Source organism: Chrysemys picta, chromosome 4 (genome assembly GCF_011386835.1).
Source record: "Chrysemys picta bellii isolate R12L10 chromosome 4, ASM1138683v2, whole genome shotgun sequence".
Classification (NCBI taxonomy): domain Eukaryota; kingdom Metazoa; phylum Chordata; order Testudines; family Emydidae; genus Chrysemys; species Chrysemys picta.
The window spans coordinates 114,909,800-114,933,649 of record NC_088794.1 but is presented as its reverse complement, the minus strand read 5'-3'; the positions used below and the strand labels follow the sequence as shown (position 1 = coordinate 114,933,649).

At 49.1% G+C, this 23,850-nt stretch overlaps 1 protein-coding gene across 9 annotated transcripts in view; it reads right to left on the bottom strand.

Moving 5' to 3' along the window:
* The window catches only part of TMEM63C (transmembrane protein 63C), a 67,902-nt gene extending 47,848 nt beyond the window's left edge, over positions 1 to 20,054 (bottom strand). For 6 of the 9 annotated variants that reach the window (XM_065593407.1, XM_005301640.5, XM_065593404.1 and 3 more), the window contains exon 1: positions 17,870 to 18,010. The gene's annotated coding sequence lies outside the window, so the exon portion shown is untranslated. Of the gene's footprint in view, positions 1 to 17,869; positions 18,011 to 19,926 lie in introns of those variants that run through there. The other 3 variants (XM_065593405.1, XM_065593406.1, XM_065593403.1) reach the window with 2 other exon arrangements.
* Positions 20,055 to 23,850: the final 3,796 nt, after the last annotated feature.

Below are 23,850 nucleotides of genomic sequence, written 5' to 3'. Positions count from 1 at the left end.
GTACTTGCCAAACTTGGCTCTGAGGATGCTTCTCTCCTGCCCATAAATAGCCTCTGAGTATGGAGTTGGTTAATACCAGATCCAGTGATGAGTCACCACCCCCCTAGTCTGAAAGGGAGGGTGTTGGAGCTGTCAGATCAGATAAAGCATCAGCACGGACGGATTACCCAGAAATGACACTAGTGGTTTGCACGGCTAGCCACATCCAGCTTCCCCCACCCTCAGGTATTAGCCAGGTAGCCATCACTGTGTGCATCAAAGAACAGAAAAAAGCTCTGGGGTCATTTATCACAAGCTTTGTAATGGAGCTGTTCGGAAAGGAAGGGCGAGTTCGCAGAGCGGGTGATGCAGGAAGAGGCATCATGGCAGCTGTGGGCCTCCTGCACTCCAGAGGGCCAATTCTTGAGGTGTCCCGTCAATTCTCACTGGCCTCAGATGGAGTGAAGGGCATTTGACACTCTCAGGCCTGGTCCCAGAACTGACTTTGGGGAGGTACGTGATGGTAGAGTTTAGTGAAGGAGGAAGTCCAGTAGGCTCACAGGGGCAGCAGGACAGCTCCCAAATTCCTGGGTCTCTGAAAAGAGCCTCTCTCCCAAAGTTGCCCAGGACACCTTGTTTCCAGACAGGCTGGCTGTGCCCCAAGAGTAGTCCCTAGGGGGAGCTGTGCTGCAGGGAGAGGTGCAGGTGTCCCAGTACTGGCACTCTCCCATCTAAGCCAGTTCCCCAGCATGGGGCTAGGAGGTGCAGTGCTGCAGGCATGGTGTTGGGGAGGGACCCTCTTCCCAGTCAGTACTGACTCCAGTGCCCCAGGGTGGTGTTAGGGGGTGCTGTGCTGCAGAGAATGGTGTGAATGACTCAGCAGGGGGTAATACTCCCTCTGAGTCAACACTGAGCCAATGCCCCAGTAGTGCTAGGGGGTACTTTACTGTGCTGCAGGGAGAGATGTTAGTGGATTCAGTAGGTAGCATTCTTCCCTCCAGGGATCGGGGGAGCTGCTCCAATGAAAATGCTCTCTTGAAGCCAGACTAAAACCAGCACCCTGATTGCACTGCATTCTCCCAGGCATTGGGGAGCCAGCCCCAGAGTCAGGTCAAATCCAAGGGAGGCAGCTGCATTCTGTCCACCCCTTCAGCCACTCAGTGATCCCAACTGCTCACTGCTTAACATGCCTGGTGAGCAAACTCCCTTTTGAGAAAGCATCTGGTGTGTTTCTCTTTTTAGAGACTGTGGACAAGGCAACCAGCTGGGGGCCCCTCAGAGGCACACATCAGCCAGCCCACACAGCCTTCGGGGGGACTCAGAAGGCAGACTCCACTGGTAAATAACATGGCTTCTTCTAGGCACACAGAGAGCCGCAGACATGTGGCTCTGAAGAGCACTCCGTGTTCCAGCCTTTCCCAGCATGCTAATGCGAGTGCGGAGAATACAGACTGTCCTGATCACCCCAGGGGAATTCCCCAGCCCACAACACACAGCTGAGCAAATCCTTAACCACTTACCCATAGGCAGGCACCATGCATTTGCCAGCCTTTTCCCCAGGGAACAGCCATGCTGGGGGCAGCTGTGGCATCAGGTGGAAGGTGCTAGTTCATAGGGCTGGGAATTTTCAGCACATCTCAAGCCACTGCCAGGTGAGCAAGTTGTAATGTGTCTGCAGGCACCTTAAGTCCTCCTCCCCAACGCTCTTTGATGATCCCGTTCAGGGGGCCATGACTCAGGGATTGCCCCTTCTGCAGATTGTGTTGCTCAGAAGGAGGCAGTTAGCTAGGCAGGGAGAGGCAGAGTGAGCTTCCTACCTTGCATGGTCCCAGCTCGCTTAGAACCTGGGGCCTAAAGGCACTCAACACTTTGCAGGATCAGGGCCTCCTTGTGTCAGAGCCAGAGCTGCTGAGCTCTGCTTTGCTTCTCCTCCAATCACGTGGCCACAGCACTACCCGATTAGCTGCTGCTCCCAGCTACTTGCAGATGTTTCAGAGCCTATTAATGTGACTGAGAAAACACGGGAGATAGACTGTTTCCTTTATGTCAGGGCAGGAATGGCCAGGTCTTCGCACGTGCACAGGCCAGGCTGGGAGGAGAGGGAGGCACCAGGAGAGACAGAGACAGAAAGAAAGTGGGCTGGCAGGGAGAACTGGCATCGCTTTATGGATTAGGCCGGAGAGCTGGGCACATCCTGGATTATTATGGGGGAGTGAAGGGGGATGGGCCAATGTGCAAGAAATCAACCCTGAAAATAGTGGTGGGGGAAGCTTCAGGTCGGAGCAGGTGACTTTAGGGGGCAGTCAGCCCAGCCCACCTTAGCCTGAGGTCTCTGGGCTTGGGAGGCATTGGGAGCCCTTAGGATGGACCATATTTAGTCTCTGGCATTAGGGACCCTGTTTGTACAAGGGGACATGGGAGGGGCACTCTGGGGCTGGAGAAGAGAAGGGAGTCAATCTCACAGATGGCAAATGTGGGGGGTGGGGAGGATTAGAAAGCTCTACATGCCCCTTGCCAATCCCATTTGGTGAAAACCTGCCTGGCTCAGCATGTGCTGAAGTGCTGCCAGCGCACCACTCAGGGTAACAAGATTCAGGCCCTTCTGCCCAGCTGCATCCCGCACATGCTCCACAGCATTAATGCTGCAGTGGAAAAGAAAAGAAAAGAACATTGCAGCAGAGGGCAAAAGAGTCGCTTCGAATCTCCTCCCGTTACTCATCTCAGGTGAGCCTTGGACACCGGGACAGCTTGGAACTACCCGAGGCCAGGCTTGCCAGGTCACATACCCTGCAGTGCCAATGCTAGGACACCACGCCTGGGCCGGCGGGGAAGACAACTCAAAAAAGGAATTTTAATATACACCTGGGGGGGCCTGATGTATGCTGTTCAGTAGGGGGGCAGTGCTGGCACAGTCACAAACACATCACCGGCCAGTCCACCCGTGGAGCTGCCCAGTTAATGTGTTCTCACAGAAACCCAATCTGCCTCTCACGCCTTCCCAGGTGCCAAAACCCCCAAACGACCCCTATTCAACTGCCCAAATCCCCATTGATCCCTGGGCAACTTCCACAACAAAGCTCTGCCTTGTCAGTACAGAAATGGGCATCACTCTGAAAATGGACTATGTTGGGACAAGGGAAAGAAAACGGAGTATCAAAACAAATAACTCCGATGCCCCTGTTGTGATGGTTTTATTCCCATGTGATTCACTATAAACTCCTTGTTTAAAATTTAAGTGAGGATGCTGCAGCACACTCAGCTTGCAGCAGAATCTGCCACAGGACTGCGTGGCAGTTTGCCAGAGTACAGGCCTTGGCTGCATCAGAGGGCTCAGCAGCTCGCGACATGGGAGCTCCAGCCCTGTCATTGCAGAGGGAGAGCCAGGGAGTAGAGAGAGATGGTTTCCTACAATGCGATGCAAACTGTTGGGACAAGAGGCCCTGAGGTTACACGCACTTGTCTCTTCTGTTGCAAGGAGGTGCCCAGGAGAGGAGTGAACTATCGAGTTTGTAAGCACCCTTAGCCTGGAATACAGGTATCCGAACGTTAGTTAGTCAGAAAGAGCTGTTAGACAAGCCCTTACTCTGGACCCAACCCAGCTCTTATGGAAGCCAGTGAGAGCTGCATCAGGCTGTTAGCACCTAGCATCTTGGCTCCCAGCTCTGTTGTAAGCCCCCCTACTTCAGAGAGCAGCCCTGCTCTCTGCTCCACTCTGGGGGCTGTGTTCCCCTTCCGATTCTCCTACCTCCATCCTGGATGGATTCAAAGCAATCGACTGGCTCAGACCACCTAGTAATCTCCATTTGCTGCCTTTGCAGAGTCACTGTAAGCACAATGGGCAGCCATGTTTAAGCCTAGGCCCCCTCCAGTGCTGAGGCAGGAGCATCTCACACAGTCAGCGGCAGGTAACAGCGGGAAAAAGCAGCCTGACGCTAATACTTGGGACATCGCTGTGCACTCTTGCTGGAAGATCTTCCAGTCCCAGGCACCCATCCTCTGGGACACCTCAGACCCAGGTTCACAAGATCACAAAGGCAAAGTCTAGAGACCATTTTGGGAGCTCAGCATCCACTCAAGTATTTTATACAAGAACGTCCCCCATCACCTACGGGAGATCCTGAGGCAGAGCCCAAGTGCGACAGAAAAAAATGTTCCACACCTGCTGCAAGTTCATAGGGTCAGAGGCAGGAAACAGGCCCAGCACAGAACCGGAGATAATGGTTTATGGAGTGTTTGGCAGTGAAAGGGAAAGCAAGATCAGAACTACAATGACTGGACAGCAAGAGACTCACTGCAATGAGTCTGGGAGGGGACAGCAGCTTTGGGGCAACTACCACTTGAAACCTTAGAGGAGAACTGTCAAAAGCCAGAGTTGGGAAGCTGAGCGCTTTTGAAATCCACCCCAGTGCATAGGGACTGATCATGGTGATTCAGTAAGGGGCACTCTTGCACTGGAATCAGTACTGACCCCAGCGCCCCTCCATGCTGCTCGGGGACACCATGCTCATGGAGGCACTCTCTATCAGAGGTGTGATACTGACCTCCAAACCACTTGTGCTCATTAAAGATCTCCTGGTACTTTTCACAAGAGTCATCTGGGCTAAATTCCAACTTGGGATATTATGTTTCACCCCATTTCAGATGGACGCCATTCTCCTTCCTGCTCAAAAAGTTATTGTCCTGCCGAGTGCTGTCAAACGGCTGTCACTGCCCAGCTCCCAGAAGGCCGCATTCAGTGGCAAGCTAAGCGCTTTGGGATTCAATACTCCCTCTCTCTAATGCTGGAAGGTGACAAATACACTTCAAGGTTACTGAGTTAGTGAGGACCTCTGGACTGGGAGAGGGAGGGGACTGGGCAAGCCACTCACCCCAATGTTACATTATTAAACTATTATGCAGTGTCTTGGAATCTAGAAACCACTTCTTATACTGCAGATAATCCTTCCCTCCCCCGCCCCACTGTGGGTAGCTTCACCGCACCCTAGACTCAGGAAGAGGCTCCTGCCAACCACAGAAAATCTCAGGCTTAGTCCGGCAGCCACACCAGTCCACCTTGCGTTAGGGGCCATACACGGTTCTCTTGTGGATTCTGTATCTCAAGACCACACACTTTAAGAATCTGCTTGATGACACTATCACTGCTAAGTCTTTTCATCCCTCACCCTCACCAACCCCCCACCCCCAATTAGTAAAAGCTTGCATAATTTGGGGCATATAAATCATGGTGGAAAAGCTCTAAATACATGAAATGCAAGTATTTAACATTTGCAATGTCAATCATTAACAATACGTATTTGAATGAGAGTGATGTATGAGGAGGGGCCTTGGGATATAGCACAGACCTCACTTTCATTTGATACAGTGGCTACTCTTTTTAATGTGAAAAATATTCAAATTATAAATATATATAGTCAACAAAATCATTATTACAATTTTAACCAAATGCTGCAGTGGATCTAGTGCGGGGGGGGGGGGGGGTGTTTAGATCCGAAACACTTTTCTACACACTTGCCTGAAGATGCGCTCATTTTACATTTTCTGTAAGTGCTTCAGTTATGAGTGGTAAGGAGCTGAGCGTTGGTGCTGATGTTTGCTGCCCATGATTTCAGCTGTACTTCTGCCATGGTGGCACAATTTCATTGTCCATAGCCTGCAGCCAGGAATTTGGTTGTCTGTTCGATGGCATTGCTGCACTGATGTCACTTGCAAAGAAAGGGTGTATCCAGCTGGCAGACTCTTCAACACAGTGCCTTTGTGAAGGACAAAATAGGAAGCTACCATATGAGGCTGAAAGTACATGGGCAGCTAACAGTCTTGGTAAATGTTGTGGTAAGCAACAGAGAGTCCTGTGACACCTTTAAGACTAACAGATGTATTGGAGCATAAGCTTTCGTGGGTGAATGCCCACTTCATCGGATTCACAATAATAAGCATCCGCAATAGCATGGATGCTTATTACAGCTCTCTCGGGGCATTCTTAATCACTAAAGATGTTAGGCCCCATTCAAGGCAATGGTGCAAGAGTAAGACAAATATGTTGGTGTCGTCTGATAATACTGATATTCCCACCAGTTTCTCTTTTGCAACCGTCACCATTTGTTGGACAGGGATGCTGTCAGGTTCTTCATGTGAGGAGGCCATATCTTCTCGGTTGATCACCCCACCTTCCCAGTTGATTTAAACTGGAGTATTGTCTCCGACTGTGATGACTGGCTTGTGCTTTGGAATGTGTCATTGGTGAAGCTTCTTGCCTCGAATGAGTTCTGTACAAATGATGTCAATCAGCTGTTTCTTATTGTCAGTTACCATCAAGACAACTTTCTGTGGAGGCAGCTGTGTACTTGTGCTCAACTAATGCACTCTGCGTGCTTCTGTAGTTCTGCTAGATCTTGTGACACACTTTGTGCTGAAATCTTGGTACATGTCAAAGAAAAGATATACATCACCTACTGCTTGTGTTCAGGGTAGAATCTGAAATTGGTCACAACGTCCTTGATGATACCACTTGCTGGCCAGCGTAATACCCAAAGAACTCCAGAACCCTCAATGGCCATGAAGGTGACTTCTTGTGGAGTATGTCTATTAACATCTGCTTCCTTAGCCTTGCCAATTCTCATGTCGCCGGTGTCAGTAAACACTGACATTGGTACAGGAGCCTACTCATGTGACAAAATATTCTTGATGTCAACCTCTCGTGAATTTGCTTGTAGGCCCATCACTCTTGAATAAATGTTAGTGTTAACTACCTTTGTTGCACCAACCTGTCCATACTTTGCTGTCACTGCCAATGTCTCTACTAACCTTGATATTGTGTCATAGAACCCTGTGGGACAGCTACATTCAAATTCTTGCATTTGGTGAATTCCAATTATACCTGTGTCATCTACATTGACTGATGGTGGTGCCACTGTACCACTGACAACATTTATTATTGCCTGTGAGGGCTTATGGCGGGGGGCGTCTTAGGAATCAATGCACAGCGTTAGCTTCTTACTAGTGGCTTCCCTGTGACCCTTGCAGCTGCAGAAATCCTTTATTTCATTCCTTCTTTGTGGATCTCTTGTACTTGCGCCTCCTGGTTGCCATTTATGTTTGCAATGTCTTCCACCAGCTACAGTAGCTGCATATGTGGAGGCTAACAATCCAATCTCAAGAGTCTCTGGTTTCAGGGTGATCTCAGTGATTCCACCATGGCCGCGGCCATTCTTCATGAAGGTGGTTTCAACGTACATGTCACTGCATATACCATTCCATATTCCTGGACCATGGTGCATGAAGAAAACAGCTGACCATGTCTTTGGTTTATATGCTGTTAGTGTCTATAACTGTCCAATATTTGAAAATTAATTCTCAAGAATGAATATGTAAGAATTTAAGTGGCAGGCTCAGAGTACAAGAAGAATAAGCCTTGTGTCTCAGTTCCGGGAGGATGAGGGGGCGTGCAAGCAAGGTACACTGCTAATACAGACACAACATATGCGCTTCCTCGCTAATTATGTTCCATAAGAAAATATTAGTTTGAAGTTTTCATTAAAAATAATTGAAATTCAATGAAAGGGGTTTCACTGTCACTTGGCTTGTGAATCAGGAAGGGGTGGTAGTAAGTGCTCATATTTCAAAATGCTCAACAGTGACAACGGTGTCATCAGGCAGTTTCTTCGCATTTAGGGTCTTGAAATTCAGAATACACACACACTATATGGACACTAACACAAAATATTGCCAAAAACTTGCATTTGGCTACAGGCCTAGCTTTTTCAGAGCACAATGGACATTTGGTTTGGTCTGCAGCCCTCCTCCAGCCAGGGTGCCACTGCAATCTCACAGCCCTTCCCCCCCACTGCAGACTACAATCCAGCCACTTCAATGAACCACTCCCCACTTCCCTCCGCCCCACCCCCATAGGAGTTTAGTCTAAAGAAACACCCAGGGCATCAGGCAAAAGACTAACAGAGAGACATATAAAGAAAGAAGAGACTCAGAGAAGCCCTGTGAGGAGGGTGTGAGGAGGTGACAAAGGTGTTTTCACATTGCTCAGGAAAGCTATTCCCCCAAATCCCACTCCCTTTAGTCCTATACAGCCATCGATTAATGATGGGAACTGCCTACAGAGATGGCCAGTGCCCAGTAGGAACTAAATTTCTTTGGAGCTCTGGTGTGCCTAGGGTGACCTGATGTCCCGATTTTATAGGGACAGTCTCGATATTCAGGGCTTTGTCTTATATAGACGCCTATAACCCCCATCCTGATTTTTCACACTTGCTCTTTGGTCAACCTAGGTGGGCCAAGGTGTGGAAACCCCTCTCCCACCAGGGGATAAATGGGATAGGGATGCCTTGAGATGCAGCTGTGTCCCCAAATGCACCAGGACTGTCACACTTGCTATTCATATTCCTCATGGGCAATACATTTCTGTCACTGATTAAGCAAATGGTGAGCTGTGCATCCTCTGTACAGGATGTTTCCTTTGGCCCAGGCAGCAGGCCAAGCACCTGACACAAGGCTGCAGAGCAAGTTCGTTTTTAACTCTTTCCTACACTCCAACAGATGTGGCATTGGACAAAACTCAAAACAGTAAAAATAAACCTTGGGTGCTCCTGGTCCAGAGGATTTATCTGGAGTATGCCCCATTCTCTCTCTCACACACGCAGGCCTCAGGCCAGTCCCTGACACATAGTTACAGAAATCCAGTTACACAGGTTAGTCCCATTAACCCTGGAACAGAGACATCACCCTGCTGACACAGCTGCTCCCTCTGCCTCCCACAGCTGGATCAAAATGGGACAAAGGGAATTGAAAGACTTTATAATCTGCCAGGGCCCAAGATCAGGATTAGGCGATTTCCTATGCGAAAACTAGAGCTGAGTCTAAACCCAAATTCCAGCTCCAAATGCCCTCAGACTTTGGGGAAGCTCAGGTCTAGAGATAGGGGCTGGAACTATGGGTGCAGTTGCACCCACTGGCTTGAAGTGGATTCCATTATATACAGGGTTTACAGTTTGTTTCGATGTCTCTCAGCACCTCCACTATACAAATTGTTCCATCATCCCTGGGTCTAGGGCAAATGATTCAGCTTTGGCCTCTCTCTCATTGCAACTGACAATATCCCAAGCACCAACCAAGCCTAGAACTGCCCTCCCTGCCTTGCTCACTTGGTTCATATTTTAGCAACATGGGCCATCATTGCACCCTGAACTCAGATCTTGGGAAGCAAGAGAAGGGAGAAATGATCTTCAGCTACTTGGTGTTAAAACAAACGTTTATAAGGGCTGGTCCACACTAAGCCCCCAGTTTGAACTAAGATACGCAACTCTGAAGTCAAAGTATCTTAGTTCGAACTTAAAGGTACTTACCGCGGGTCCACACGCGGCAGGCAGGCTCACCCGTCGACTCCGCCTACTCCTCTCGCGGAGCAGGATTACTGGTGTCAACGGCGAGCACTTCTGGGATTGATTTATCGCGTCTAGACAAGACGCGATAAATCGATCCCAGAAGATCGATTGCTTGCCGCCGAACCAGCGGGTAAGTATAGACGTACCCTAATTCGTGGAGTCTGCCCAGATTTGGGGACTGACAGACTCCTAAACCAAACAGACACACAAAGCTGAAAATGGTAGCACCTTTTAGTGTTCAGCGCACTGGTCTGGGAGCCAGGAATTCCTGAGGTTAGTCTCATCTCTGCCACTGACTCACCAGATGGTCTTGAGCCAGTCAAGCCATCTTTCTGTGCTTCAGTTCCTCTCCATCCCCACGTGCCACCTGTAAAATGCTGGCTCTGCTGCTGCAAGAGTAGGACGTAGGAAGAGGCACAGCATGGAAACAGTGCCTTATAGTGAGGCTCTCAGAAGAGTTTTTGCATCTCTGCTGTTTTCTGCAAAATTTAAGGGTTTTTTTTAAATGAAAACCACCATCACCAAAATAAGGGTGAACTCCTGGCCTCATTGATGCCAATAGCAAAACTTCTGTTGAATTTCAGTGTGGCCAGGATTTCACCTCCAGCCCTTTTGATTGTGAAGAAAAACTCCTGATTGTGATTCAGCGAGTCAGCACGGCACCGAGTCTGCAGCCAGAGAGCCTGAAGCAGCAGGTCTTGGGAGGTGTAATTGCAATGGCGAGTTAATTCTGAAACCTAACAGCTATGCCAGACATTTCAACGCTTAAGTATTTCACTGCAGATCATGTCAGTAGAAACACCCAGCGAGTGCACTGTCTCCACTGTGGCTGGACTGATTTGAAAGACCCACCTCGAGAAAAAGGCAGTAAAATGTTAAAGATGCAAGTATCCGAACATTGTATTCACTCATTTTTTGATTCTCAACATAAAAGGATGTGAGGAAAGAACATGAAAAGAAAAGAAAGACCTTGGGGAGGTGTTGGGGGTGGGGAGGAGAGAAAGAACAAGTAAATTTGATAGAAACCATTCAGTAACAATACAGTATCCTGGATTAATCAGTTTAATGAGTGTTTAAGATAAGAGAACAGAACAACAAAACACAAGCCCTCAATAGTGGTGCAACAGGCTCCCTTCTCTGCCCTTTGGACCACCACAAATTCGCTGGATGGGTCCTCTTCACCAGGTCACCAGGACAGTCTCGTGCAGCAACATACAATTAGAAGTCAACTTCTCCCTTCCGGGAAAAGAGTACAAAATCTCACCATCCTGGGATCCTTATTCCCTAGCCCCTGCCAGCCTCCCTCATTGCATTGCCTTCCTCCCTGTCTTTTAACTGTTCCCGGCTGATTGTTCTCATTAGCTGTCAGCCTCCTGCCTACTTAAGCCATTGAGCACCCATTCCCCCAATTAAATCCACTCCAGGGGGTAGATAGCTAGTACCTCAGCATATATTTACACTGCAATTAAACACCCACAGCTGGCCTGTATCAGCTGACTCAGGCTTGCGGGGCTGTAAAATTGAGGTGTAGATAGTCAGGGTAGGCTGTAGGACACTCTGTCCTCACCGGGTCCCAGAGCCCAAGCTGCAGCCTGATCTTAAACATTTTTAAAAATTTTATTAAGATGATCTTAAAAAAAATAGTCAACAGAGTTTGAGCATAGAAGTTTCTGGTTATCAGGGAATAACATACAGATTATAGAGGGTGCAAAGTTTGGTTTAAGATAAGGTGGCATAAGGAATACATAATCTGCAATATCCCCGATTGGGGGTAAAAGGTTGATGGGTCAAAGTACAGACATTGAGATATGAGGGTATGAAGTTAATAAAGTGGCTATGTTCGGATGTGGATTATAATGAGTGGATATGATGATGAGGATGGCTTGACCCTCAATTGGTGAGATTTAATGTTTAGGGAGTTTATGGTTCCAGTTCATATGATCCAACGGAGAAGGTCACTTGGTCCCTTTCTCGTAGTGGGAGAATGATGTCACTCTGGCCCACGCCTCCTGGTACTGTCGGTGGCCGGTGATGTGCTCGATGTAGATGTCCCTGGACCATCGGACGGCGTCTGAGACCATGAGGCGCTGCATGAGACGTGCGTAGCATTGACCGATCCCGCAGGTCTGCAGCACACGCTCGTTGCAGGGGTCCCAGGCGCCCAGGGCTCCGACAATCAGGGCGTCCATCTGCACCTCATAGCCCTTCGCTCTCAGGGTGTCAGTCGGGGGGGCGTACTTTTCCAGCTTACGAGCTCGGGCTTCGCAAAACGCCGGAGTCCTGTTCTCAAAGGAGACCGTGACGTCGACGAGGATGATCTTTTTCTGGGCCTCGTCAGCGACGACCACGTCAGGTCGTAGCTGGCTTCGGTACCGGCGATGGTGCAGTTCACGGAGATCTCCCCCAGGCGTGGCGCGATGGCTTTCACCAGGCGGTTCTGGATGGCGTTGTGGCGCAGCTGCCAGGCTCTAAAGTGGGGTTTGCAGCTGCACAGGATGTGGGGCAGGGTCTCGTTGGGGTAGCCGCACTTCCTGCAACGCTTGTCTTGGTTCCTGTGGCAGACGGCTCCATTGAGCGGGACGCAGTTGAGCCGGGCACGGTGGATGAACCGCCAGTCGGCGAAACGGGTGAAGCTGCCCCCGGCGAGGAAGTGGTTGCTGGCGTCCCACTTGCTGGTCAACTCAAAGACTTTACCCTGGTCCGGTTTACGCTTCAGGGTTTCCACGTACAGCGAGCGGATGGCGGCCTTCCGAGTCCTCTCCAGCAAGCCCCTGGCCGTCGGGGTAATGATGGTGTTGTCGTCGGACCTGATCTGCGGCACCTGAATTCCCAGCTCCTGGCGTTCCTCGCACCACTCCCAGCGGCAGCCGATGCGCTTCCCCAGGCGACGCGTGGCGTTGTGAGGGCGGGACCACAGTGATGCGATGTCGCGCCCGTCCCGTCCGAATTCCCCATCCAGGGAGCCGCTCAGGAAGGTGGCGATGTCTTGGTTCGAGGGGGCTCTGCCGATCCGGTTCTCTGTCGCATCACGCAGGGCATTCACCGCAATGTTCTTCACTGTGGCGTCGGGACACGTCAGCAGGCGGAAGGCGTGGGTGATCACCGCGACGTCACACAGATCACCGTGCGGGGGACGTTGGCGCCGCCGTGCCTGTGGGCGATGTAGACCAGCTCGTTGCTGGCTCTCTGGGGAAGGAACAGCCACTTCTTCACCAGCTTCCGGATGATCTTGTCTGCCTCGTTGAGGGGCACCTTCGCCACGACAGATCCCCTTAGGGTGAACGAGATGCGTGGGTCTACACTGCAATTTTACAGCCCAAGCCAGCTGACATGTGCTAGCTATTGGTGTTTAATTGCAGTGTAGACATAGCCTGGGTAACCAGAGTGCTGAGTCAGCTCTAAGCGCCTAGCACTCTGTCACATGTGCAATCAGAACTGCCCAAGGCACAAACCCACACTCACATTGCAGTTCAAAAAGTTTGGTTATTTCCCCCCTTCTTGACATTATATTTCCCTCCTGCCCAGCTCTGCCCTCTCAGGTTCTGATAGAAAACAGAAGCTGAAGTACTGACACACTCCAGGAAACGTTGCTCTCAGTTAGGGTGACCAGACAGCAAATGTGAAAATCGGGACAGGGGTGGGGGGTAATAGGAGCCTATATAAGAAAAAGACCCAAAAATCAGGACTGTCCCTATAAAATCGGGACATCTGGTCACCCTACTCTCAGTGGATTCCCAATGCAGCTGGAGGCAGAGAAATCTAGAAATCTCTCAAAAGGAGTCTGAGATTTTGAACCAAAGGTCTGAGAGAACTGCATAAACATCCAAACTTCAGGCCATTCCTATGAACTGCACCATGAGGGTCACCTGCTGGAGATCCTGCGTTGGTCATAAAACTGACAAGACAAAGCATTTGGTGGCTGATGGCCAGTAGAGGAGCAGCCCATAGGGTTATATTGTCCTCTCTCATCCAGGCAGTTCAGACAACCTTAATCTCCCTACAGCCAACCTAAACCACACAAGAGAAGAGGCAGCTTTTGGCAGGAACCCTGCCACCCACACCCAGGGCAGGGAAATTCCCTCTGTGATGATGCTGTGCCCTTCCTTCGTTGCTTGGATTACGTCCATTGCAGCAGCCTCCAATATCTGCCTCAGCCTGACATTCCTGGCTTCTGCCTCACCAGCCTTTTAATGTCACACTGATGTTGGCTTTTCTTTGAAGGATTTCTCTGTATGTTCAACACAAGGATAATACACACCTATGTGCTGCATAGCAGAGAGCTGCCAAGGGATAGTCTAAGAGAGCAGCAAGGTCAGGCACTTAGAGGGGCACTTTTTATTAGTAGTAAATTGTATGGTGGTAGCACTCTGAGGCCCCAGCTGGGACTGTGCTGGGTGCTGGACTAACTATCCCTATCCTGAAGGACTTACAGTCTGATTTAAGATCCATACACAGATTTTGTGCCCATATAATTATTTGGATGGGGTGAGGCGAAGTTATACCAGTATAAAGGTGCTTATACCAGTATCAGTTATTCCCATAAGGGAAGGGGAATAAGCACCGGTATAACTGTATCCGCACTATACCGGTGCACTTAAAGCAGTACAATGTGTGTGTGTAGACAAGCTCTAAGATGAGACACAGCAAATGCGTGTGACAAACTCAGGAGGATGAGTAACCGTGATCACAGGTCTGTGTAACTACCAGTTACACCGGGGAGGCAATGTAATTTAGGAGCTACAGCAGTGGACTGGGAATGAGGAGACCCGGGGTCTAATCCTGGCTCTGCAAGTAACCTGCCACTTCACCTTTGTGGCTCTGGTCCCCTCCCGCTCTGTGTGTCTTGGCCCTTTAGATTCTACTCTGAAGAGTTTGTCCCTTGCTATGTTTACGTACAGCACCTAGCACAATGGGACCCCGATCTTCAGCCTCTAGGAACTACTGAAATAGAGAGAAAGTGTTCCTACAGGCATAATTAGCTAGGGGAGGGATTCAGTTATAAACTAATAAATAATGTTACCACCCGCTAACAGTATTTTGTCACTGTCAAACTACTAATCAGAGCTACATGTGAACTGATGACTCAGGACTAGATTTTTAAAGGTATTTTGGCACCCACAAATGCAGGTAGGCACCTGGTGGGATTTTTAAAGGCACTTAACTCCCATTGGTTTCACACAGAGATGGGCATCTAGGTACCTCTGAAAAATCACACTGGGTGCCTACCTGCACTTCAAGGCACCTAAATGCCTTTACAAATCTGGTCCTTAGTCCTGATGGATTCTACATTCCATTATCAGACCCACTTTCCACTCCCCAAACACCTTCTAGACCTTTCATCTGAAAACATTATCCGCACAGAGTTTAACAAGCAATGGATTCAAGGCTACTTCTTCATTTATCGAATGTCACAAGTAAATTTATTCTAGACTTTTTGAACTGGGGAATTACGAACAACATAGAACAAACGTGAATCGCAGTCTTGTAATAATCTAAAACCAAACCTGCTTTTCCTCAGGCCTCTCTCATAAGTGATGCAATGTTTTCCTCAAAGTGGAGGTACAAGACACTAGTTTAATTGCTGTAAATGTGTTTAACGTAAAGAAGCGCTGCTTCTAGGAAGGCAAGACTGATGAATGTAGAATGCAATATTGTTTATATCACTCGTATGGAATAGCTAGCTCTTACATCACAAGAATCCTGATATTTTCATAAGAGTTAATGTGACTGACTGATTAGTTTAATATCAATTAAATCCAGTTGTGGGTGTTAGAAAGTTGTCTCTATCTTTGTTAAAACAGCACAATGAAAAGAGGGATGTGTTTTCTAGAAGAAATGGGGTAATATTCAAAAACACTGACAATCCCTCCTTCTATGAGAGGGGGGAGACAGTGTCAAATATGGTTTAGTTTAACTGAAACTGGAAGCTCCTGGAGCAAAAACCTGTCATGTTTTATTTGTCTGTAAAGCACCATGCACACCTCTGGCTCTGTATACGTAATAACTAACAGTGATCACCAGGGCTGTTATTACAATCTCTCATCTTTGTATGCTTCCAGCTGTTGGTGACGCCTGAACTGGGGATTAGCTAATGTTTGTGACAATCTTTGAAGATGAGAACATGCTACCAAAGTGTCAAGTTTTATTATGTAAAATGAAGGGTTTACATGCATTCAGATATGGTTACACTGTAGTTGCAGGAAGGCCAAGATGTTGCTACATAAACAAGGCAAAGAATCATAATTGCAGAGAGGCTGAAAGAGAGTGTTTTGGCTGCTAATGAGACCACGAAATGTTGGATTTTTTGCATTGCTTTGCAGGATGATGTCTGCTGGACCAAGTTAAGACAGTTCCTTCCTGAGAGATTTCCTCATGTCCACCCACTCTTCCACCCCTGTACTATGCCAGTTTAGACATGTTAGCCGGAAGAGGGTCAGGATAGCAATGGGCCAGCAGGGCTCTCCCTGTCCCCATCCCACAATTCAATGGGCTGTAACCATCCATTGTACAGCCTTCTGCTCTGGTCTGACTCTTTTTCCTGTATTTTTTCCAAAAACAATAAAAGCTATGCAGTTTCCCACAGCACCTCTCAGGCCACACAACACATACCTAGGAATCACTCAACCCCCACAGAAATTCAGCCTAGCCTGGAGTGGAACATCATCATTCAGCCCCTGTATGTTTCTAGGAGGGGAATAACTTCCCCAGCTGAGTCCCTGGGGGGGTGGAGCTATTCATGCTTGTTCTCTGAGCTTTATTTTAGGTAGAATCCTCCTTCACCTGTCCCCCCAGTCACAGAGTGGAATTGCCAAGTTTGCAGGAAGAACCTGTATCTAGACACCAACACCATTCCCTACTGGAACTGTCTGGAACGTAAGAACACTAGGGCATTGATCAGTCAGTGAGATTTTCATCAAACAGTTAAAAGGAGATACCCACACAGACAGAACCTTGGCCAGACAAGGCTGTGCCCCCTCAATAATAATCTATTAGCAAATGATCATATATTATAAATACACAGTGTTACATAGCCATTTGTTACACTGAATGAGGTAGCAAGCAAGGGAAACAGCGACGTTACGTATCTGTGGACAGCTTTGGATGAAGTCATAAGCCATGAGTGAGCAGTTCGGCCAGAGCATTAGATCATCCCAACCCCATAGCTACTTTCAGTTGGAGTCATCAGTTTCTCAGTACCCAGTGTTTTTATGTGAAGTGAGGTAGAATAGTCTTTTTTTTATTGCCAGCATGAAGCATTTCCTGGCATGTCCAATATCACCAGGCACAGCTCCAGGAAGGAGGATTGTGAAGCCCTGATGATGTGGGAAACTGACAACAAGCCAAGGAATGATATAGTGGAGGCAGCATGATATTTTATCTCCCATCAAGGGAAGGAGGCGACACACTTCAGTGTACAGGGACTCAGATTGGGAGTCAAGAGAATGGAGCTCTATTCCTGGTTCTATCATTGACTTATTGTGTGATTTCAGAGAAGTCCCTTCATGGGGCTATGCCTCAGTTTTTACATCTGCTCACCTGCCTTTAGCAAGTGCTTTGGAATCTATGGCTGAAAAGCTCTATAAGTATTACTATTATCAACACCACTCTATGGAAAAGAAAAGTAGAGATAAGAGTGTAATTATGCAAAAATCATCCCCATCACTATAACGATCGGCATCCCGGATACACCCCCTGCTTTCTTGGAGTGGTAAACATGGCACTAGGATAAGGAGTAGCAAGAAGTCACAGAAGTTGCCATCAGAGTGCCTTCAATGAACTCATTAAGAATGGGTATGTGTATAAATGACAGCCACATTGTACAGGGAGGGCTTTAGCAGGAGAAATTAACATGTTCTGTCAGCACTTTGGGGTTTTTCTACCTAATTTATCCAGCTGAAAAAAATTCCAGCCCCTTTCCAACACTCAAAGAGCCACAGGGATTCTTCCCCACCTACAGTCAGGATCTTCCAACCAAACGTTAGGGGGGACACACAGATTCTCTCTCCCTTCCTCTCTTTTTCCTTTTGTTAGGGCTTGATTTTTTGTTTTAAATGCACCTTGTTCCACCAGGTCCTTCTGACCCTGTGCAGGCTGTCATGGAATGAGATATCAGATTCTGTTCCACACGATCTAATAGTCTGAGCCCAATTTTGGCCCGTTTTCTCCACTAACTCTGTAGGAGCTAAAAACAACACGCATAGGAGAAAACACATCCACTGAGCAAAAGGAACATCCCCGCTCCAAATGAAACAATATCCTCTCCCTCAATCTCCTCCACTTTTTCTAGTCCAGATCCCTCTCACCTCTTCTTGGGCAAGAAATGATAATATTGCATATTTCAGCCACTACCCCAGGAAACAGTGGGATCAATTAAAGGCAACCTGCCCTTTGGAGCTGCTCCTTTGAAATCCTCTCTCTACTCATGCATTGAATGGCTGCTGCTGATTGTCCCCCTTTGCTCAGGCTGAGGGGAGAGATGAAAAGATGTTGTTCCCTACCTGCAAGAGGGCAGCTGAGATCTCAGTCCTTCTCACCATCAACAGCAGCAGAAAGCAAGCCCCACCTGCTAAGGGACCGTCTGCGAACTACCAGCTGCACAGCTCTGCCCCTCCCTCCCGGATCAGCAGCACTCCCCAGCTAACCGGACCTGGCAAGGAACCTGGATTAACTACATCAGCCTATGCAAACATCCCGGCGGGGCACCACAACAAACCCACGCAGGGACAGTCTGCAAAGTACCAGCTGCAACTATAAAGGGCTCCTCCCTTTATAGCAACAGCAATAGAAACCACAGACCAGATCAGCTCCCCTTTCTCTCCCCGCCGTGGTGATTTGGTATGTGTGCAATGATCCGCGCTGTGCAATGATTTCCCACCCCTGCCCCAGGGACCCATGGCCATCAGAGCTGCTTCCCTGTTTTGACATGAGCAGAAAAGGGGCACAACCCCTTTGGTGCAAACAGTCGGCCGCAGGGAGCCCTCGGGGGCTCTTCCCCCTCAGCTCCTCCCTTCTGCAATAATGCAGCAGAAACAAACCAGCCCTACAACTCGCCCCCGCTCCAGCCTACCCAGCTAAGGGACTGTCTGAAAATTACCAAACGCACAGACGATCACTGAAGAATGTTGAGCAGATTGGGGCCTACATTTCTGTAAGCGGCCTCTGGGTCAGTCTGTGACCACGTTTGAAAATCTGGCTGCATTTCAACATCCAGAGATGAGTCTCTGAGACAGGCAAATCTCACACAAGCTAAACAGCTACAGATCCCTACACAGACCTGTCACGCCAGAGCCCAAAGCTAGAGAAAGATGTGTACCAGATACAGAAGCACGGACCAGAAGCTAAAGGTGTAAAAGGGAGGGTGAGAAATATGTATCCCCATATGATCAGGAATGAATTTTCACCACAGACGTGATGAGGGAAACCTGTTCTGTTTCTGATCTAATTCTGATACTGTGTCCCTCACTGTATTATCTGAATTTATAGACTGTTCTATCAGATACACCCATAAAGAGTTCAGAGTAGCAGCCGTGTTAGTCTGTATCCGCAAAAAGAAGAACAGGAGGACTTGTGGCACTTGTTAGTCTCTAAGGTGCCACAAGTCCTCCTGTTCTTCTTTTTACCCATAAAGAGAATAGCCCAGCCTTGCAAAAAAGGAGAGAGATGGCATCACTACAGGGCAACCTGTCACTAGAGCAGTAATTCACAGAAGACCATACACCAGACAGTGTGAAGGCCCATCCTGGGCAGACCAGACAGATACCTGAAGGGGTCTGTCTCTTTCACACTTGGGCAGCACTCATGAAGCTTGTCTTGCCACTGAAGCGTCATTGAATTGAATTGCATGTACAGTATCTAAGGAACTTCCAAGGGATTTAGACTCTGTATTTCTGCATCACAAGCAAAACAACCTTCCCCCTGCAGTAAAATGTAATGAAGAGATTGGAGGAGGAGGATTCCAGTTATGAAGATCCATAGCCCATAAAGGGGTTTGGAGCCTGGGTTCCGGTTAAGGCCCATCTCCCTTATTTATATTTATCTATTTCAGTTTATAAAATGCACTTATTCTAGGCTCTAGGCCAGGGGTGGCCAAACGTTCTGACCCTTCGAGCAGCATACAACAATCTTCAGAAGTTCAAGAGCCGGGGTGCGCCTGTCAGGGCTCGGGGCTTCAGCCCTGAGGGGAGGAAGGTGTTGGGGCTTCAGCCCCATGGGAGGCACCTGTCTTGGCTCGGTGCTTCAGGCCTGCTCCTGCTGAAACCCTGAGCCCCAGCAGGCATGCTTCATGGGGTTGAAGCCCCAAGACCTACCCTCCGTGCTGGGCAAGCCCTAGCCCCACCGCCCTGCTGCAGGGCAGAAGCCCCGAGCTCCCTGCCCCCAGTCTGGTAGGCGGAGAATGGTGGGGAGTTTGGGGGGCTCCATGAGCTGCACTTTAACTGTAAAAGAGGCGCATGTGGCTTGCGAGCCACAGTTTGGCCACCCCTGCTCTAGGCACATGTGCAATAAACCTTTCCCTCCCAAAACTTACAAAATAAAGTGTGATCAGCTGGAAACTTACCTTTCCAGTCTGTCAGGGATAAGAACTTTCAGCCCCCATGTATATAATCCTCAGGCACCTTAGTGAATAGCTCAACCTGCAGCATTCCCTAAACATCATATGTGGGGTCTGTTGAAATAAGTGGGGTGAGAGCGAGTTCCAGTGATAAAGGCCTTTTTTTTTTTAAATCAAGGGGCTATTAACTCAAGTGTTTTCAGCTGCTGTGGTATCCCCTGAGGAGAATGGAGGTTTCAAAGGTATCCAGGACTCAAAGCATTTAGGCTCAGATCCTCAAAGGTATTTAGGTGCCTAACTAGAGCCTTGCTATCCGACAGGGCGGGTTTGGGTTGAATAGGACTGGCCACACTCAAGTCACGTTCAGGTTGGTTGTGCTCAGCTCAGGTTCAGATATGAGTCAGGCTTTAAAATGAGGCCTGAGCAGAGCTCTACACCTAACTCCCATGGAAGTTAGGCACCTAAATATCTTTGAAGGTAAGGGCCTTAATGCTTTATCAGTCAAAAACAATCTCTTGATTTGCACCTGAAAACAAACCGGTGCAGATAATGGAGCACAGGTGCATTGTGTTCCACACAAGAAACAACGGACTGTCACCTTGTCCAAGGTAAGATGCTCATCAAGGGACCAGTTTTGTTCCCACTGAAGTCAATGGGAGTTTTGTCACTGATGTCAATGGAGGAGGCCCCAAGTTAAGGCCTCACTCTTTGTTATCCCTCTTGCCAAAAGGGTGTCAAATGTAGCACCTTCTCCACAGCCTGAGATATCAGGTCTCTGGTAACATGGTCATTCCTCCACAGCAAACCTGCCTATTTCTCCACGTCATCCCTAGGAGAAGGAGTTCAATACACTTTGCTCACAGTTCTGTTCATTGTCAGTCCCCGGTCAGGTCAACCTCGCACAAGAGGTCCAGTTTCAGAGCCCGAGAGCGAGACTGCTCTCAGAAGGGGAGCTTCTCTCTCTGCCCTGCAATCCTGACTGAATACAGAGGAAGGATTCTCACACGCCCAGCCTCCCAGGGCAGCCCCTCTACCAGAATTGCCATCATGGTAATGTGTCTGAGGACAAGGGTCCTGGGACAGCTTGGAGTCAATGGCCTAGGGGCGAAAGGCTCCCTGTGCTATTCCCAATCTCCTGCTTTTGCTTTTTCACTCCTTACCTACATGGGGCGAAACTTTCAAAGAGTCCTTTACCCACTGGCAGTGGAACCTGCAGGCAGCTGCTTTTCTGCTCTCTGAAATGGTGTCTGTTTTCAAAAACACTGTGGCTGAAATTAAGCAATTTGAAAGTTAGGCCCAACAGGAGCCAGGTCCACAGTCTGAGTGTGCACAGACAGCACAGAGGTTCTGCAATGGGGCCTGCCCTCTCTATGCCCTTCCCTCTCTCTTTCACTCCTTTGCCCAATCCTGGCAGGCCTGAAAAGAGTCCAAAGGCATCACTCAGCTAATCTCTGCTCTGCTGAGCAGGTCATAAAGAACAGGCTGGACACAGTGCCATATACTTAAATAAACCCTCACTAGAAACTGGGCCCTGATCCTGGTCTGGGGGCTTCTAGAGCTGCCACAATACAAAAAATAAATCATCATAACTTTAGACAAGAAAGTTTTTAAAATGTCTCTCACTTCTTGCACTGTCGTCTCCTTCAGCGCCTGTAATAGACAAAAACAAGGGAAAAGTCATTAAACGCTTGAACTTACTTGAGCGTAGCACAGAGCTGGTGTCAGTCCCACGGTACCTTCCAGGCCCAGTGGGCTTGACTTTCTCCTGCCTTGGAGCATGTGACATCCTTTATCTCTGTACAGAGTGGCCATGAAATGCTCCTGTTCTGACCCAGTTTTGCACCTGCTTTGCACAGATATAAATAGTGACACTGAGTCCACATCAGGGGAGAACCAGGCTCATGGATTCTCCGTGAGAATTAGTTACATTTTCAAGTTACTGGCCAAGATTGTCAAAAGTGAATAGTGATTTTGGGAACCTCGGTGTTTGGGTCACCACCTGGAGATGCCTTAAGCACCCCTGATTTTCAGAAAGTGCAGACCACTGGGCCTCTGAAAGTCAAGGTCCTTTGGAGGCTTCTCAAGCTTGGACTCCTGAAAACTAAGGCACTCAAAACCACTAATCGTTTTGGAAAATCTTGGTCTTATATCTTGACCTTAGCTCTAAACCAGCACATTATCTATCGCATCCCCCATCCCAAATGAATAGAACTCCAGCTCACCCTCCCTACCCATAAAGTCCCCTCTGGGATCAGAGCCACATGAAAGGCAGGAAGACCTAGCTGGGCTGGAGAGAATCCCTAGAGAGATTTGCTCCTTCCTGACTCTGGCCCAGATCATGCATGTCTCTAGATTGGGGTGGGAAAAATACAGCCTGCGGGCCAAATCTGGCCCGTCTAACTTTTCTATTCAGCCTGACAGGCTCTTTGGCTGTCCCTTCACAATCTCCAGGGCGGCCGTTAAAAGTCCCGCAGCACAGCGGGGCGCTCAGGCAGGCTGCCGGCCTTCAGTGGCCCCACGCCACTCCCAGAAGCAGCCGGCTGCTGCTGGGATGTTGCTGCACGCCCCTGACGGGGGGGAGGCAGCTCCATGCACTGCCCCTGCCCCCAGCACCATCCTCACAGCTCCCATTGGCCAGTGCTGCGGGGATGGTGCTTGCAGGCATGAGCAGCGCATGGAGACCCGCTGCCCCCCTCCTGCCAAGGGGTGTGCAGAGACATGCCATGGTGCTAGCAGCCAGCCGCTTCCGGGAGCGGCGTGGGGCCACGGCATGCAGGTAGCCTGCCTGAGTCCTGTTGTGCCACCGGCTGGGACCACCTGTGGTAAGCGCCTCCTGGCCAGAGCCTGCATCTCGCACGCCCACCTGCACCCCAACCTCCTGCCCCAGGTCAGAACCCCCTCCCGCACCAAAACTCCCTCCCAGACCCTGCACCCCTTCCTGCACCTCAATCCCCTGCCCCAGCCCGGAATCCCCTCCTTCACCAAACTCGCTCACAGAGCCCACACCCCTCACCCTCTCCTGCAGCCCAACACTCTGCCCCAGCTCCCTCCCATACCCAAACTCCCTTCCAGACCCCACACCCCCTCCATTAATAGAGTAGAAATGTGCGGCCCGTGACGACTTACCAAAATTCGTGGAGTGCGAAAATTATTGCCCACCCCGCTCTAAATCCTAGAGAAGAAAATCATTAATTGCTCTTGTAAATGAGGCCTGAATTTGCAGGCTGCAGCAGGCTGTGACTTTGGCCAACGTGCGCACCCCAGGCTGAGACTCATGACGGCAAGGAAAGCAGAACAAATATTGTACACGTGACAGAAGAGCTACTGCCCCCCTGGTGCCCAGGAAGGACTCATTGTGCTATAGGGCTCAACTCCCAGCTCCACGGTCAGAGGAGCCTCCTGCCCTCCTTTGCTATCATAGTCATTTTGCATTGTGTAAGGACACAGCCTCCCAGGATGCCTGAGCAGATCCATGGGCAGCACAAAACCAATCACTGGAATAAACCACTGGGACCTGTATAGCATAGCAGCAGGTGCCCAATCTGCTATGCGGTGAAACTATCTGCCCCCCTGCTGATTCCCTTATGCCGGGGCTCTGTGCACCCTTGTAATTTCAAAGCAATTTGCAAAAATCACCTGCCACTCAGGCCACATGGCCAGGCCCCAACATGTTGTATTAAAATGTGCTAACTAGTTACAAGGTGCTACTTGATCATTACAGTCCAGCTCTGCTCTGACAAGGGACTGTAAAATGGCAACACAAGGCTCCATGTTTATGGTTTCTCAATGGCTCCAGGTGAAACCCGCTTGGTTTACAAGTAAATGGATGGCCTTTCGAAATACCAGCCTTGCCAACTCTGGGTGGGCTCTGAGAACCAAGCTGGGTTCTCTCCTGCCCATGCATCATAAATAGTAATGATAAAATTCTAC